Below are 6,359 nucleotides of genomic sequence, written 5' to 3' on the forward strand. Positions count from 1 at the left end.
TTTTCATCCTTAATCCATTGTTCTTCAATAGATATCCCTAGGACGAGTCTGTAAAAAGTTGTACGCGCGAAACTATAATTCTCAATCCGTGTCAATTTTAAACAAACAATCCGTAGGTTCGTGTTTAATTTTATCAACATTTACAGACTGTCTCTCTCTTGTATATTTATATTGTTATGAGATTTTTAATATAAGTTAGGCATTATTTAAAACGGTGAAACAACTATTTTGTATTCTTTGGCTGCAGTGTTCATGATTAATAAGAATTTGGAGATAATGCAAATATTCTTGTTTGTTGATCTGATCACTATGAAATGATTGTTAAATAGATTATAAGTAAAAGCTATATCCAAATAAATCATGTACTTATATGGCAGTATGATTTTTTTCTTGTCTTCACTTACCTACTTTAGTGCCATAATAATGTACTGTAAAAAGTTGTACAATATACGTGCGAAGAGGCGATTGGCAACCCATATCGATTTAAAATATACACTTCCTTTGTTCATGTACATAAAGTAAAGATTGAAAGAATATTTAAAATCATATAATTTTTTGTAACGTACTATTAATACGCATAATAATTTAAACGATATAAAAACCCATTTTGCCACCAAGTCATATCATATATGATTGTATGTACTTATGTATTATAAATTAAATACAATATAAAATAGTAACAGTGGAGTTTAATAATACCATGAATCGTTTAGTATATACATATAACAACTACAATAAAAAGTTAACTAGTGGAATGTTCACAAAACATGACATTCATTTACTTATTTTAAATAATAACATAATTATATCCTTAAAATTAATCACAGTAAATTAGGATAAATCGCTTGAGCAATGTGGAATAATTGATTATTATAATACAATTTTCATAAATTCATTGCATGTAGTACTGTTAATACAAAGCGAGTAAGCTATGAGGCCTATAATCTAGATATCGGCTACAAAAACGAAAAAAAAAGGCCATGAGCGTGTCGGGCCACGCTCAGTGTAGGGTTCCGTAGTTTTCCGTATTTTTCTCAAAAACTACTGAACCTATCAAGTTCAAAATAATTTTCCTAGAAAGTATTTATAAAGTTCTACTTTTGTGATTTTTTTCATATTTTTTAAACATATGGTTCAAAAGTTAGAGGGGGGGGGGGGCACTTTTTTTCCTTTAGGAGCGATTATTTCCGAAAATATTAATATAATCAAAAAACGATCTTAGTAAACCCTTATTCATTTTTAAATACCAATCCAACAATATATCACACGTTGGGGTTGGAATGAAAAAATATATCAGCCCCCACTTTACATGTAGGGGGTGTACCCTAATAAAACATTTTTTTTTCCATTTTTTATTTTTGCACTTTGTTGGCGTGATTGATATATATATTGGTACCAAATTTCAGCGTTCTAGTGCTAACGGTTACTGAGATTATCCGCGGACGGACGGACGGACGGACAGACATGGCGAAACTATAAGGGTTCCTAGTTGACTACGGAACCCTAAAAAACACCCCATCCAGCTGTTCCGCCTGCCTCCATTGATTTAATTGTATTTATGATGTCTGAGGTTTTTGTTGTATAATTATTTTGTAGTTATAAAAGCTTGTTCAGGCGGGCAGCACGGTTGCGTGATATAGCCGCGTCGATGCTTCCTTTCCGCACATACTGTAAGTGCGAAAAGGACGGCACGTAGTACAACACACAGGTACGGTCAGCAATACTATTCGCTTAGCACTTTAGGGATGACGACTTCATAAAAAAATGACATTCTCTTTAGTTCGTCAGTTAGGTCATCCAAAATACTGAACATATTTTTCGCTTTATATAATTAATGAAAAAATACTAAGATACAGAGCATCAAAGTTCCGGAAGGGGGGCTTGTGACGTCACTTTTAAGTAAAAATTGTACCTAGACATGACGTCACGCCAAACTTCAACGCTGTACCGTAGTCATTTTTCGTTTACGAGAAAAAAGAAAAAATGTGTCCCAAATTTTTTTGATAATCTTACTGACGGACTAGCCACACAGTCGTCGTCAGTTTTAGTCGTCTCGCCAATTGCAAAGTCCTATTTGTTTATTTTAATTTTATTATTCAATAAGGCACTTTTCTCTGCAGTAGATTGCGTATACTATACAGATACAGAGTTCCACTGAATGGGAAAGTAACCACGTTAACTGCAGTTATACAACAGGGGGAGCCAATGGCTCAATATAAATAAAATTCGAGAAATTTACATAATTAATATTTAAGTTTGAGTTCAATAGAAATGGAAAATAATTGTTTGCATTCGACATGCATATAACCTAACATTTAATAGTATTTTATGCAACAGGCGTTTAAAGGAGGTCAAAAAAGACGAGTGGCGTAGGTAAATTTGAGGCGAAGCCGAAAATTGTTATTAAGACGCCACCAGTATTTTTTGACTCAGTTAAACACCGTTGCATACAATATTTTTTTTATGACCTTGCACTTAGTTTTTAATAGTTTTCTTGAATAACTTTTGTGAAATTCACACTGTTTCCTTTATTTTGACGCAAAGGTTTGAACTGTCAGCTCAGCTGCCCAAAGACTTCCCGCGCACGCGCGCAGTATCGTTATAACAATGCGTTGCCATGGTTACAGAGCCAAACAATGCGTTTTCAGTTTTTTCGATACTGCGCGCATGCGCTGAAAGCCGGCGGACGCTGGCTTTGGGAATAGACTTTTATGTAGGGTTTTAAAGATCTATGCACGACCCTGTAAATGACGAATAACAGTTCGGGAGTAGGAAAAATGTTTTATCTGTTAAAAGTTCATGATATTCCTAAAAGTTGGCTATAATTCAAAGTAATCGGTGTAAAGTAGGGTTGCCAACTTTTTTTTAGAGAAATATAGTATTTTAGAAAATTCCATATAAAAAATATACTACACCGAAATAAAATATAGTACGGTACACATAATCGATAACCAAGTAGTAGAGATCGTTCTTTCTGTCCACTCTAAGGGGCTCCATTCGATTTTCATCGACTTTTGACAAGTTTTGTGTTGCATTGGTTCTCTTATTTAAGTATCGTCGAAAGTTGTATGGCCGAATATCACTTTTTTATTCCGCCGCATGTTCATTTCCCAATTTATTGTTTTATTTGCCAAGCTCACATTTACCAACTTAACATTTGGCCTTTTTAGGGTTCCGTAGTCAACTAGGAACCCTTATAGTTTCGCCATGTCTGTCTGTCCGTCCGTTCGTCCGTCCGTCCGTCCGTCCGCGGATAATCTCAGTAACCGTAAGCACACCCTACACTGAGCGTGGCCCGACACGCTCTTGGCCGGTTTTTTAAAAAAGCAATATTTCATGTTGTCGAACGTTTTACTTAGCGTCATATATAACTAGTTGTTTATTGTATGTAATGTCCCAAATGTTTTATTGAACACCAACAATATATATGGCATATTTCGAAAAATATGCAATATTGAGTCTTCTATCACTTTCTAAATTTATTGACAAGTATGCAATTTTTACTTACTAGGAAATACGTAATTAACCTAATATTCCTTTAATTTCAATAGTTACCTACTTACTTAAAAAAGCCCAAAACAGGCAAAGAGCGTGTCGGGCCACGCTCAGTGTAGGGTTCCGTAGTTTTTCGTATTTATCTCAAAAACTACTGAACCTATCAAGTTCAAAACAATTTTCCTAGAAAGTCTTTATAAAGTTCTACTTTTGTGATTTTTTTCATATTTTTTAAACATTATGGTTCAAAAGTTAGAGGGGGGGGGACGCACTTTTTTTTCCTTTAGGAGCAAGGACGATTATAAAGGACCAGCAGAGTCCATACTAAATACCGTACCCCGTTGGCAGCCGTAAATCTATGTCACTAGATGTCACTAAGAGTGTCATTTAAATAAAAATGTCGTTTTTTTTTAAATACGCACGCGGTAGTTCAACGGCATTACAAGTGATACAGTGAAAAGTATATAGATGACGCTAGGGGCCCGTGTCATGTTTCAGTCCCTGTTTACAACGCAAGCCATCGTTCTTATTTTGAATTATGACAATCATGCAAAAGAGTACCATACTGTCAAATTTTCTATCTCTTTCATTTTGAGCGTGACGTCAATGATTAGTAATATTACTTTCAATATATTTAAAATTTATATTTTAATGAGGCCATTTCGAACGGTGTTTATGATAGATATCATGTTGACAATCAATCTCCTGGCCGTCTCGCTCACACCAATCCTATCCTATATGTGAACGAGTGCGACCGAAACAGTTGAGTATTATTGAAGATTTTTGAATGTCTAAAATCTTATTGGTAGTTGTCGAAAACCCGCTTTTTCCATAAAGTGTTGGCGCGACGTCAAGTGGGTGATAGGCGTATACGAGCAAGTACGCGTTGGATGGTCGACTACTATGCGCTACTGCGTTTCGATCGGCGTTTAGCGACAATGATTATCAGCTCGGCTTCATGGCTTTACGAACCTTAGCTCGGACCATCGAATATGAAACTTATAAACTTCTTTATACACAAGGGTATATAAAGAAGTTTATAACCAGGTGCTCCATGACACCATTGCACCAATCTGTCGCCAGCACCGCTACACTTCAACGGCCAAGTCACACAACATCTATCCATACTAATATTATAAATGGGAAAGTGGGTGTGTCTGTTTGTTTGTCCATCTTTCACGGCAAAACGGAGCGACGTATTGACGTGATTTTTTAAGTGGAGATAGTTGAAGGGATGGAAAGTGACATAGGCTACTTTTTGTCTCTTTTTATATCCCCCCACTTCCTTAGAATGGAGGATGGAAGTTTGTGGAGAGATTTTCGAATTTAACGCGAGCGAAGCCGCGGGCAAAGGCTAGTTAACTATAATAATAAAGAAATCGCAGTAAGGAACTTTATGTAGATTTCATTACTTTTTAGAGATAAACAAGCAGCTCCATCGAGACGGCTATTTTTTACAGAATGTTTTTGGTGGGATATACATAGGCATAGATATATAACACTAACAAGGTATCTATTGTCTTAGTCCGTTTTCACATTATCCGATCCGATATCGGATGTCGGAAGGATTTAAGTGGAAAAAATTCAAGATAGCGCCTGTAATGTATGGGGTATCAGTCCTACATCCGATATCGGATCGGATAATGTGAAAATGCATTTAGTCTCATTAATTATTACTTATGTCAGAGTTTCACTAATTATTTCCTTTTATTCATTTATTATCTCAGTTTAGGTTTATACGAGTACCAAACGAGTAGTATACGAGTAGAAAATATATTACCAAAACAATACAAACTATCATTAATTTATTATAAAAACGTAATCCAAAGTGCCACACCTGGCGGCCTAACTATCCGCGTTGTGTCCAAGACGAAGCCTGACCGACGAAGCTAGCAAGTCTCTCTACATGTTAGCTGAAATACTGTCAAACCATTCACTGTGATTACTCAGATTATTATAAGCAAAATGATCTTCGAATGAACTTTCTGGACAATTGAGATGCATGGGCGCAGTCGAAACCAGCTCGCCCCTTCAGCCGTGTCCCGTTGAAAATCGGAAAGACTCTTTTCCTTAGCACATTTAATGTTTACAAATTGGATTCGCCTTCTGTCACCTAAACTGGTAATTTTATGTATGAGGTCATTGGTCATACAATTATTAATTTATACAGTTATTAATTCTGTATCTCTACTCGCATTGCTGCTGCGATTCTAAAATATTTAATATCCATATATTATGAATATTCAATAAATCATACAATGACATTTGTGATGTGACATGGATGTCAGATGTCACATCTGTTGGCACAATGATTGCGTTTTGTTGAACTTATTTGAGCTCAACATATAGGTTTATTATCACTAAGTATATTATATTAATGAACAACGAAACGGATGTGACATTTTCCTAGTCCACCAACGTCATCTAGTCATTTTATTTGGCAATAATTAGACAACATGCGAACAAACTTAGCCAGCGAAGCGATCACAACTACGTCGAGACCGACCAAAAAATATAATTTGTAAAAATTGTGTTTTGAGCCAATATTTTGATATTAAAATAAAGTTTTTTGATAGTTATTCATAGTATAATATAAAAACAAGTAAAAATATGTGTGAAAATATGTTTTTTTCCACTCCCGGGTTACGAAACAACGCCATCTAGTTTTACAGCAAAAACTAAGCTTTTTTCAGGGGTACGCTTTTTTGTATGGGCTATATCAGTCTAGTATTAAATGGTCCTTGTTTAGGAGCGATTATTTCCGAAACTGTTAATATTATCAAAAAACGATCTTAGTAAACCCTTATTCATTTTTAAATACCTATCCAACAATATATCACACGTTGGGGTTGGAATGAAAAAAA

Source organism: Leguminivora glycinivorella, chromosome Z (genome assembly GCF_023078275.1).
Source record: "Leguminivora glycinivorella isolate SPB_JAAS2020 chromosome Z, LegGlyc_1.1, whole genome shotgun sequence".
Taxonomy (NCBI): Eukaryota; Metazoa; Arthropoda; class Insecta; order Lepidoptera; family Tortricidae; genus Leguminivora; species Leguminivora glycinivorella.